The sequence below is a fragment of the Xiphias gladius genome, chromosome 21 (assembly GCF_016859285.1).
Source record: "Xiphias gladius isolate SHS-SW01 ecotype Sanya breed wild chromosome 21, ASM1685928v1, whole genome shotgun sequence".
NCBI classification, from domain to species: domain Eukaryota; kingdom Metazoa; phylum Chordata; class Actinopteri; order Istiophoriformes; family Xiphiidae; genus Xiphias; species Xiphias gladius.
This window is the reverse complement of record NC_053420.1, coordinates 3,141,281-3,153,772: the sequence shown is the minus strand read 5'-3', so window position 1 is coordinate 3,153,772 and position 12,492 is coordinate 3,141,281. Positions and strand designations below refer to the sequence as shown.

The window sequence follows — 12,492 nt, the reverse complement described above, 5'->3', positions numbered from 1 at the left end:
GCAAAGATAGAAATAAGAGCCCCTCGCACAAATGCGCAGTCAGCTGCTCTGGTGAGAGTGTGAGGAGGGAGGGGAGGTGCAGAGGCCTCCAGATACACAGGATGCACACATCTCCCCCTCCTTATCTCTGCCTGCCATGTGTTTCTGTTTGTGTGTGTGTGTGTGTGTGTGTGTGTGTGTGTGTGTGTGTGTGTGTGTGTGTGTGCGCGTGCGTGTGTGTGCGTGTGTGTGCGTGTGTGCTCTTATGAATTGAATGTGCCAGCTGAAGTAAGAATCGGTGTATATTTCTGTGCTTGCAGCCAACTAACGATATGTGCGGGTGTGTGCGGTATGTGCATTTGTGTAAGTGTGCTTTACTAAAAAGATATAAAAGGATTTCTGAACTATTTCACTTGAAGTATTTTAAACCTTGAGTGGGTGTGTTTGTGTATTTATCTCGGCAAGTCGCACGCTGGCAGCTGATCGACAAAACGATCCGTTCTTTCAGAAATGTAAGTGAGCAGATCCTGTTAGAACCCTAATGCCACTTTCGTGAGTCTGGCTTTGCACGTCGTCGCCCGTTAACCACAGATCATGTATATTTACATCATTCACAGGCCGTTTTCCAAAAGCTTACCGTGAGTTTTTAGATTTTCTACCTTTAGGTTTCCTTTACAAGGTGATTTAACCGAGAACACTCCGATGTCCAAGGACTTCTGGTTTTTGCCTCCACAAAGGGTTACAATAATAAGCTATGTTAGTTAAACATACAATCGCCGTGAAACGGACACAGTGAATTTGGTTGTCTGTGGCATCAAACAGTCCGTTTGCAAACTGCATGACTGGACAAAGAAGGGGACCAAATGTTCACTGATCGAAATCTGGTTCTTAATCAGGTTTTAAGTCTTTGCAAATGTAATTTCTTAATCTTCTGCCATCGCTGTGCATGTAGGTGCACGCGCACGCAAGCTAAACACTCCTCCGGCAAAGACGGAAGACGAATGAACGCCCACGGTTTTGGACTGACATGTCCAACAATCACATGTCGATGATTGCTGCACGCAGCTTTACAAATAAAGCAGGAATTCATTAGCTTTCCCTCTAGTTTCATTTCAGCCTGGTAATGACCAAACAAACATCACACAACGATCCAAACAAAAGGGAGCGCAGACATAACTTCACGTCATTACAGGACGGTCCGAGTCGATTAAGCCTTGAAACTGGTGTCATCGCCCCCACATCGCGGTTCGTCCCAGCAGGCTGATCTGGAGAATTTCAGCTACACGACAACTTCGGGCTTAATTGCAAGTTCAAGGACTTCAGGTCAGCGGAGTCATGGCATTATTTTGACCCGAACTCCCCGGACCAAACCATAACGACTGATGAACGACACTGTCCCGCCGATGAGGGCGTCACGTCAGGAGACACTTCAGTGTGTCGTCCCGGAGGGCAGTCGCAAACGATGCAGTTCGGTGTTTATTCTGGGGGACTTGTATAGTCTTTACATTTCAGCAGTCCACGAGAGATGTGCACTGACATTTTACATCTTCCCGGAAATACTTCTAACAACCGGGTCCGAGTCGAAAGGTCAGATCCAGCGAACTTAAACGAACAAGTAATAACAAAATTGAAAAGCCTACCCTGTCTACGTGAGTTTAGTTTGTTCACATGTGTAAAATATGGAAACACAGAAGAGACACCAATGGAAAACGCACTCAACACTTAAGATGGGGATATTCTGCATTTTTTGAACAATTGTATTGTGTTACACAGCGGAAGCAAATGGTATCATCAGACAACAGTTTCTAACATATGTTTACATACAGTATACAAACCTTTGTGTTTCACACTAAACCTCACCTCCCAAACCAACTTTTCCTGTCATCGATTCACTTGATTTAGACGTTTACTCCCCCTCTCGGGCATTGCTGAGAAACTTTTCAAAAACATAGAGATGTGATGTGTCTGCCTTCTTCAGCATGTTTGTTTTCACAAATGCAAGGCCATCAGTCAGGACATAAAGCAGCAGGGTTACTGATGTATGTGGTCTGTGCTGGAGCCAAGTTCTTTAGTTTAAAGCCAAACATGATACTCACCAAGTGGAGGGGGGGAGATAGAAGGAAAGGAAGGGAGGAGGAGGAGGAGGCCTCTGAAAAGTTTTCTTTTACAACTGAACAGCATAAAAAGGAAACGTGACAACATAGAGAAAGTAAGCAAAGAGAAGGGAAGGATTGGGAAGTAAAGAGGAGAGGGGACTTTAAGAAGACTGGGGGATAGTTGTTGGGAAAATAGAGAAGAGGGGGAGAGAAACAAAGAGCATCCCCAAGGGAGTGCAGAGGGAAAGAAAGGGCTTTTGAGTTGCGCAAAGGAAAGAAGAAAAGGGGAAGAAACGGCAGGGAAAAAGAGAGAGAGAGAGAGAGAGGGCGATAAGAAGAGGTTGACAGATCAGAGATGACAGAGAAGCTACGAAGCATCTTGAGGAATGAAAAAAGAAAGAGGAGGAGAGGCATTAAGAGAAAGAGTTAGAGTTACAGACAGAGAGTGACAACTGCTGGAAGTGTTGAAGGAGGGAGAGAGAAAGGGTAAAGCTTAAGTACATTCATTGAAGTTCACAAAAGGAAAAGAGGCAGATTGTCCGAGTGGGAAGCGCTGAAAGAGGAGGAGAGAAACACAAAAAAGGGAGTGGAGAAGAGAGGGAGAGAGCAGAGGAGAGGAGAGGCAGAGCTGGAAAGCAAAGTGTGTGACAAGGGAAGAGAGCGCAGACATGAGGAGCAGTGAGGAGAGCTGAGAACGAGAAAAGAGAAGAAGAATCGGGGGGGGCTCTTAATTCACTGTTGTGTTTCCAGTCTCTCTGATGGTGTTGCGAAACCCTCTCGAGGTGCACTGCTGCTGCCGCAAGACTGAACGGTATCAGGACCGAGCAGGCAGCTGCCAAGCCCACTGACACACACACACACACACATAATCACATAAACACAGAGAGCGCAGGAGCTCCCCAGCAGAGTTGGATATGACACGTCCGCTGAGGCAGTTTGGCGTGGTGCGCTCGGAGTGACAGTTGGGAAGAACCAGTTCCTCATCCAGTCAGGTAAGTTTAATACGATTTTAATGGCCGTAGTGGATCATTTGGAGTCGTTTTATGGGTTAAAGAGAAGATTTGACGTCCTGGTCAAGGTCCCTTCAGTGGGAAAGGTACCTGTTCGGAGACAAAGTGGCTCATGGGGTTTGAACATGCATGTTTCTGTTCCTCTGTGCATCAGCTCAAACGTTTATTAGAATTACCATATTTACAGCATTCCTCCCATTTGTTGTGCGACCAGAAATAATAAAGTAGATTTTTCATGAGAGCTGTTTCCGGGAACTGATCAAGTTATTGGTTTTCATTTTAAAAGAAAACTCCGTGGAGAGAGCATCCTCTACTCGTGGCAGCTGAGTTTGTGATTGGAATAAAACGGCGAAGTTGGTAGTTTGAGCGGTCGCCGCGGCGTCTAGGAGCGAACTGACTGTTTAGCTGGGGATGGTGATGGTGTTTGTTTGAGCAGCTGCCGAGTGTAGTTTGAGTTGAGTTTCCGGACACAGGTGAGCGCGGGTCTGCTTGGTTCCATCTGCCCACACACAACGAAACAAACACACACACACACACACACACGTTCCTACCAAGTGGTCCAACAGTGGACTGTCGGAATACACCGACCAAGTGTGGACCATTATTTGTACTTTTTAATTGCCAAGAGGGGACTTGCTGCAGGATTTGGCTCTGACGCTCCAGGTGCTGAAAACGGGCAGAATTCGAACCAGACACTGCACCGCTGGTGACCTAGGGGTCGCAAACGAACCCGCCGTGTTACCGATCGGCCCGGTAGCTTCTCTCTGAGCACTTTTCAGTCTTCACTTCGGGTGCTGGACTTCAACTTCGACCTTGGCCTCTCCCGACTTCCGGGGAGACAGAAGCAGGGCGCAATGGGATAGAAAAACCATCAGTTGCTAAAATTTTGCTGCGACACAGGGGAGACTTTGAAAGAAGAGAGTGTATATGTAGTATGGCACTGTGTTTCCAACATGCCGCTGCAGATGCAGGCCGGGGCCTTGGCCCGGCACCGAGTCTCTGAAAACCCTGCTCCCGCCTGCAGAGGCAGTGCTGAGTATGAACCTTGACGCTCAAACACCTGCAGGTGTTTGCTCTTGGCCAAAATTAAAATAAATTCAAAACGTAATTATAGCATGATTTACCGTGTGACCAAAGTTTCCCCTGTTGGTTTACCGGTCCACTGCTGGATAGGTACACAAGCAGGCACAAACACAAACAGAACAGGGCAGGGCAGAGAGGCTTGTTGTCTGGGTTTACTCTCAGCTCACAGGCGGAGTAGCTGCTTGTGATTGGTCTGAGCCACAGCGTCCCCTGAGCTCCGTCAGTCTGTCTGTGGCTGTATTATGAGTAACGTATCTGTTGCGATCCGCTGTTATTGCTGAGCAGCCTGCGGTTTTTTTTCCGTTTGCAGTGTTGTTTTCAGCTGTTAAGTTTCATTTTCACGGAAAAATCCGCAGCGACACAACTCTGGCTGAACTCGGGTCACTTTTGTGGTGCAGTTTTACGACATCCCTCAGCTGTTCGTTCACTTACTCTTCTGTTTTAACTCTTCGACCTACGGTTGGGTGCAGAAATGCCAACGGAGGGTTTTGGACACAAAAAATAGGAAAAGTTGCAAAAGATTCTTGAAACAGATGTTACCCTATGCCATTGGTGTTAGGACTGGCTACACACACAGCAGTTACTGCCACTGCAGTGGCTCAGAAAGACAGGTTAAAGGGCTCAAATGCCTGACTATGTCCAGCTGCTGTCAACAGGCGGGCAGTCAGAGGAGAGAAGTTGCCAGAGCTGTCGTGGGCTGGTCTGATTTCTATATTTATTTGCACTGTGGCTGCTCTCTTGCCACTTCTCTCTGTGTCCGGTCTTCTCTCCTCTTTCTTCTGCCATTTTGCCCCCTCCCTTCAAGACTCGGTCACCATAACTTCGTGACCACGAAGAAACCGGTTGTCTCTGGTCTTGTCTCCATTGTTTGGAGAAATTGGTTTGGGAGCAGGAAATCAGAGAACGAGTTGACATGCACCGCTACGACCTGATTACTCTAAATCCGGTCAGTAACCACATTTTCAAACCAAGGCTGGCATCTTCTCAGTGAGTCAGCGATACGTAACCCTGAATCCTGATCGCTTTTTTTCCAAAGGGGAGCTCCCGGATTGACGATCAGCTGCAGAAAGTGACTTATAGACACGTTTCCTTTTGGTTTCAGTTTCAGACTTAGTCAGACTTGGGATTTAATTACTTTAGATGCACGCCCACATCACTCTGCAACATATCCGAGAAATCAGGTAACTTTAACACAATCTCTTCTCCTCGGTGTTTCTCCTCTTTTGCTCTTTTCTGTCCTACCCTGTCTTGTCTCCCCTCATCCTCCCCTCTCCTCCCTCATTTAACCCCCCCCCCTTCGGTTTTGCTCTCGGAGCCATGTGAGCGTCAGTTTCTCATGAACCCCCTGAGTGAGTGCAGCTCGAGCTGACGAGCTGCCAGAGAAAACATCAACACAACAAGCCGGGTCAGGATCTGCCCCTCGCTCACCCTCACTCTGCCCCGTCCTTCCTCTCTCTTTCTCACTCCACCTCCCCCTTTCTCCTGCTCTACATCTCTTCCATTTCTTTCTGTCTCTCTTTTCTCACCCTCCATTGATTTTTTTTTTTTAGTTCCTGAGTGCTGCTGCAGTTACAGGCTCCCTGAGTTCATGGTCCTGTCGGGGGTTTCTCTACATGGGTCATTATGGACTCAGCAGGAGGTCACTGGTTCAATTGCGGTTGAATTAAACGCTGACACTTCTCACCGAGTAAAGTGTGCGTTAGTGTACCGGGACACTGTTAACAATAAGAAGGCTGCTGGAGCTGCCTTTGTTGTTCAGCAAAGTGTAGATCTGCTCCATGCTTACTAGTTTCATAGTAATTAGTTCAGACGTCTCCACAATGGCTCCATTAGCGATGACGATGCCAACACATTATAAAGGATTGGGACCATAATGAGATTAATAGCATTTGTCTTTGTGGTCTAATGAAGCGTGCAGATGTGTAGTATTGTAGTGTCCGTGGTTTTATTGTCACTGTGACACATGCCGACTGCTGGGGTGTGTGTGTGTGTGTGTGTGTGACTACAGAGAAGAGATATCCTTTGCACTTTAATGAAGTGTGTCAGTGCTTTTGAAAGGAAGGATGGCATGGTGGGTTAAGTCTCATAAAACACGGTCAAAAGGCATTTCATTGGATGTTTTGTACTGTATGCACTCTACAGTATACTGCACACTGTTATCCATCTGATCTCTTTAGCTCTGTTATTTCCATCGTATGCCATTAATTTTGCTTTATAAAGACGTGAAATGTCACATTATAACATCCCGTTGGATTTCAGTCAGCCAAATTGAAGTGCAGGACTTTGCAGGGTGCAAAGGGATCTTTATGGTCCAATTAGCGGTGCTAAATGTGGCGCTTTTACATCTATAAATCATTGCCTCATTAATTCAGACACATTAGCATAATTACTGTAAACAGAAAAGACCCCTGCTGAGAAGACTCAGCCTTTTGTAGACTCTACACTATATTTGACTTGGATGTTAATGTGACCACGTTTGATTTGAACGGATTTTCTGTTGTCTCATAATAGTAATAGCGTTATGGCACAAAACAGGGGGACGGGTAAAAAGAGAGAAAACTAACTGGTGATGACAAGGCGGCGGGGGGTCGACATGTTTGTTCTGTTCAGAAAAAACAAAGAGAAATGTTTTAACCAAAGATGTTCTTTGGTAACAGGGAGTAACAGGAAGCTATAGGTTTGACGGCTGGCGTTGTCTTAATTTGGATTTTAATTGCAGTGTAAACTTTCCCACAAAAAACGGAAACTTTTGGGATATCAATGACACGAGATAGCCAGGCATTTGTCTCTGAGATTTCTGTCGCCACCGTGACTACAATGGAGGTGGACGAGGGCTTTTATTGGTACTACAGTCGGGGGTACGCATACGTTCCACACATGCCCGCTAGAAAACAAGATGGTGATCTCCTGGAAGCAGGAAGAAGAGCTGCTTTGTTTTATTTGGCTGATTAAGATGAAAAAGTCGAAAAAAGAAAAGAAACATGAAAAAAGTATTTAGTTTGTATTTGTAGTGCATGCGCAGTCTGCGGGCTTTTAGTTTGGACGCCACTTGGCGGCTGACGTACCCGACCTGCGCCGTCATGGCAACAACAACAAACAGGCGGTAAAGTCTACGGAAAGGTCACGGTTTGGTTAGGTGTAGACACACAAACTACTTGGTTAGGTTCAGGGAAAGATTATAATTTAGTCCAACCCTAACCCTATAGTTTCAGAGGACCTTTGCCGTCTTGGTTACTGTAATAAACAGGGTTAACGTTGTGGATGGGTCATGGATAAAAGAAACAAGGACTGTCGGTTTCCCACGGGAAACGAGCAGCGGTCTCCAGTGTCAAACCCCTGCCCGTCCATCCACCCCAGCCTCCTCCTCCCCACATGGACTTTGTCCCTCTTTTCTTACTACATCAACCTCACTTCCTCCTTGGCTGCCGTCAGTACGGCCATTAGAGGTCGACCAACAATTAAACGTCACTTGCGGGTCGTGATAAACTGCTGTGGGGCCGTGAAAAGTTTTCACTGGGATTTATTTGGACCAAAAAATAGTAAAGCAGTAAAGAAAGAAGGCGTTTTTGTGGTTTGGGTGAACTGACCCTTTCACCTGAGAGTAAGAGGTGAAAAGGTCCAGTGTTGGTTCAGGTATCAAATGTATATATGAATTATTAAAATCCCATATATTCCCATATAGTTCATAACACTGCAGTCTAACTGTGTGTGTTTGTGTGTGTGTGTGTGTGTGTGTGTGTGTGTGTGTGTGTGTGTGTGTGTGTGTGTGTGTGTGTGTGTGTGTTGAACATGTGTTTTTGCACGCTCACTTTGTCTTGTTGGCTGCATCAGTGTTCAGCAAATGTACCTGCATTTCTATGAGAGCATGCGTGTGTCGGTGGAGTGTGTGTGTGTCTGTCTGCAGTCAGTGAAACAGCTGTTGGGTGAATCATCATTTCTAGATGAGGTCTGCGACACACACTAATCTGAGATGGCTACTAGGTGTGTGAGTGTGTGTGTGTGTGTGTCTGTGTGTGGGTGTTGTGTGTAGATTTCCAGTTTCAGTGATTTATAGCAACAACCTCATCCTGTCAACAAAGCAGCTCTATTCCCTGAGCTCCTCCACTCCATTTATTATCCTTAAACACACACACACACACACACACACACACACACACACACACACACACACACACAAACGCACACACACGCCTATGCTGCTTCCAATTAGTCACATGACATCATCCAACAACCACAGAAACACAGAGAGCTGATCTTGCCTCATGCTCTGTGACCTCCAGCTCCGTGAACCCTCTGGAGAAATGATGAACTGAAAGAAAAATCCACCGAAGGAAGAAAATCCAGTCCTGCTGGACCACGTGAGGATTGTCTGGAACTTTTTTTTTTTTTTTCTACAAAAACAGGACTATTTATTTTGTTTAGTTCTGGCACACACAAAAAAAAGCATCAGCGAGACGTTCATTTGCCAACAACTAACATTAAGTGTCAATTTAGGGCAGTAGTCCAGGAGAACAGATGTGTTCATGGCAGCACAGCGACATGTCAAATTCTTTCCAGAAACATTTCTGGAGGCGATGGAGCAGGTTTGGCCAAAAGGAAGATCTCTGAATCTGTGAAGAGCCCCCGTCTCATCTCCCGAAAAACCGCTGTGGCTCCTTAGAGGTCAACACGACCCACAGATTAATTTGTAAAAGTGCAAATTTGTCGCTTAATCCACTTTCCTTCTATTTGCTTCTCCTCCCTACCTCCTCACGTAGTGCTTTTCCTCATTTCCAGGAGAGTGAGAGCTCTCAGAGAACACTTTTGACTCTGTCGCTCTCTGTGCCGTGAGCTGTACATATCCGAGAATACGGAGAACCTGCTCTGAATCTGGTGCAGCTTCAACTTTGTCAGAACTTTTGTCATTAGGAAACCACAGAGGGTGGGAGGTGATTCAACAACATTGGCTCTAAAATTAATCATTTGTAGGCGAGATTTAGTATTTTGTGCTTTCGGTTCTAATATCATGTTATGTATTTTGCATCCAGCCTTGGGCGCAGCCGATTCAGTCAGCCAGAGGTTTGAAGGAGGCAACGCACAGCCGTTTTCATTAACTGGATGACATCTGCAGTATCATCAAAGGTTTAACGGTCCTGTCAAATAGATTTAAGAGACCACAGAGACGTTTAACAGCCGAAACCAAATTATATGCACATATCTCAGTACAAGATCAAAATAAAACCACGTTAAATCCAACAAATCCATGATGTTATGTTAAATCAAGTGAATGATTTATTAGATCGTTTTTCTTTCAACGATGGAATCTTATTGCGTGCCTTTTCAAATAACAATAATAATAAAAGATTAAAAAAGACATTAAATATTAATCTCCAAAGATGAAGATGTCAGTTGTGATTGAGTTTTGAAAATTCAGATCTGGCTGATGTTCTTTAAGAGCCGCCGTATGGACTCATCCATGACAACCGAACTCCACCTACTGCTTCAGTCCGGAGCAGAAAGAAAAGAGATTTTCTAATTAGAACCATGATCTGTTCTTACTGAACTGAAAAGGGTTGTAGATGCAGGAGTGTGGAAAACAAAGTGAGACGGAAAAGATATCCGTCACTACTCATTGTCTGAAGATTTTAGCACTTCAGATTTACTTTCAGTGCAGTAAATACGCTCGCTCAAGACCCAGACCAAATAGTTCTGTCATGCTGAACCAGTAGTGTTGGATTGTTATTCTCAAAAATCAAACAAAAGTCAATTCCCGATTTTCCTGATACTCATTTCAAGGGAAATCATCAGGGGAACCTCAGGTCCTGTTTCTGGTGTTTGTATCGTTTCCTCAAGTTTCTCTCGAATAACAAATCTCCCTTTTCTCATGTATTGACAAAAGCAAATCAGTGGAAGATTAGGAATTAAGAAGAAAGGAGTTTAGATTCATGAACGATCAAATATAAAAGGATGAAATGAAAGCGTCAACGTAAGCTTGAATGGCGACTGATGGAAATATTAATTAACGCAATGTATGTTGTTTGTTTAATCCATACAAAACGACAAGTCGTTGTTTTACGGAGGTCTTTGTGCTGGACTATTTCTGGGTCTGGCAGCCTTGGCTGAGTGAGCCAAAAAGTAGTCCCGTTCATATCCTCCCATAAAACCAAAAATGAGGCATCTTTAAACTGTGGTTTTTTTGATATGACATGTTGATTAGTGAGCTCTAGAGGAGCTGCTGGGGTTTTGTTTTGTTTTCCGTGGGACAGAGCCAGGCTAGCTGCTTCCCCCTGTTTACACTCTTTATGCTAAGCTAACCAGCTCCTGGTTGTTGCTTCCTATTGAGCAAACAGACACGAGAACGGTATTGGTCTTCTCATCTAACTCTCCGCAGCAACGCAAATAAGCGTATTTCCCAAGTGTTACCAGCCAAAACTGGCAGAGGGCAGAGAGTCAGCGATTCTTTGACTAAAACATTATTATTACCTTAATGAGAAAAATACATTCAAGAGTAGGGGTGTGTTCTTTCGCAAAATTTTGGATATTAGATTTTTGGAAGGAAGAACTTCCATTGTTTCACGACTGCTGCAGTGAAAAAAAGTATGTTTTTAGTTTGTTTTTAAAAGGGAGTGAAGACAGACACAGTCTTCTTTTGATTAGAATACATAGAGGGACTTTTGTATTGGGCCTCTCAGGATCTTGAATGGAAGAGAGCTGCCCACTCCCTTACTGGTTCAATCAGCTCAACTGGTCCATCAGCTGGACCTGGTCGGGCGAGCTGCACATGTGTAAAACAGCTCTGCGGCCCAGTTCTTTCTCTCATCAAACTGTCAGAAACCCTTCATTCTACAATTACCGTGAATGTACAGAGATTTGTTCTCGGAGATATCGTCTTGGAACAAAACATCAGCTCCTTAAGTAGTAATCAAAGTAGACTGTGTATATTTAATCTTATAACATATGAAAAGGCATAAGCAATTATGGAATAAAACCCCGCCTATGGGCAACACTCCTGCAGCCTGGTGTCATTGAGCTCGCTGGTTCTTTCCCCCGCTGACGCTGAGCAGGCACCTTCTGCGCTCCTCAGATTTGGGACTCTTCAGATTAAGATTCATTTTAATTGGGAACCTTTCTCTGGATTCCTATTTTGGAGAACAGTCTGCCCACCGCCCCCCTCACCGACTCGGTAACTTTGGGTTAGAAGAGTTGTGACTTGTGTAAAAGACTTAGTTTGGTCTCATTCCAACCACTGCGGACAGAGTCTAACTTTCAGTAGTCGACCTTCTTCCAGTATCTACAGGTTAGAAGCTTTGTCAAAGAATATTTCTCTCTGTCTCTTGAGCCCCCGCAGAAAAGTTGGATAGAAGAATGCTTGGAGCAAAGAAGAAAAAGATAAAGAGACTGCTAATGAAGCCACATCTTCCTTCCTTAGACCACATGAAGCTGCAGAGGGAAGAGGACCTGAGCTCAGAAATCTGAAACATCTTTGGTCACCAATATGTACCAGGTTGCTGTGACACAGCTACTGATCCCAACCCTTTACGGCCACATTAACGGTCCCTAAGGCGCTACAGGTCACTGCTAACCAAGCTGTAGTTGATGGCCTTCTCTACAATTCACGCTGGACGTCTGATTCACCTTAAATGACAAAAGACGGCAGCAGACCGTCCCGAAAACACCGGCCGGACGGAGGATGCGATGGCCTTCAGACTTCAACGCCTATAGCATACTACTCTAGGATCAATCAGAGGGTCACGGGATCGGGAAACCTTTTTTCTGCTGCGTTGGACAAATCCAAATGAACATGATGACAGGAATCCATTGTCAGTGAAAGCCACGGGTATAGGGAACACAACAAGAAACAAAGAGGACATTTTGATTAAAACGGTGCAGTGGATCCAAAATTCAAACTCTCCTAAATCATTACATGAGGTTTACAACTGTGATGTTTTCATTTTCGGACAGAGCCGTAACCTCATCCATAAGAGTTTAATTTGCCTAAACTTGGCTGTTAGGTCCCTTGAAAATCATTTTAATGTGTCATGTGTTAGGTTTAGGGCTTCCTGAGCAGTCAGACACGCACACTTGGCACATTGTGGATTTTTTTCAACTGTTCACAACCGCCGAGAGGTCCTGTCTGCCCTCCAACATATTTCCCTTCACAATTCACTGCACTGTGCTGCCTAATAAAGCAAGAATGCAGTAAAAGCCCTAAAAAAAAATCAGCTCTCTATTTATGATCCCCAGACATATAGTTCTTTTTTTATTTTCGCACACAACAGGGGGAATGCTTCCCCTCCCCCCCAGAAACACACTGTTGACCTCGGTTATTGCTTCAATCAGCAGTT

General features: G+C 44.9%; 1 protein-coding gene across 4 annotated transcripts in view; it reads left to right on the top strand.

Moving 5' to 3' along the window:
• Window positions 1-2,390: 2,390 nt before the first annotated feature.
• The window catches only part of ripor3 (RIPOR family member 3), a 60,622-nt gene continuing 50,520 nt past the window's right edge, over window positions 2,391-12,492 (top strand). For 3 of the 4 annotated variants that reach the window (XM_040159014.1, XM_040159017.1, XM_040159015.1), the window contains exon 1: window positions 2,391-3,067. The gene's annotated coding sequence lies outside the window, so the exon portion shown is untranslated. The remainder of the gene's footprint in view (window positions 3,068-12,492) is intronic. The other variant, XM_040159011.1, reaches the window with a different exon arrangement.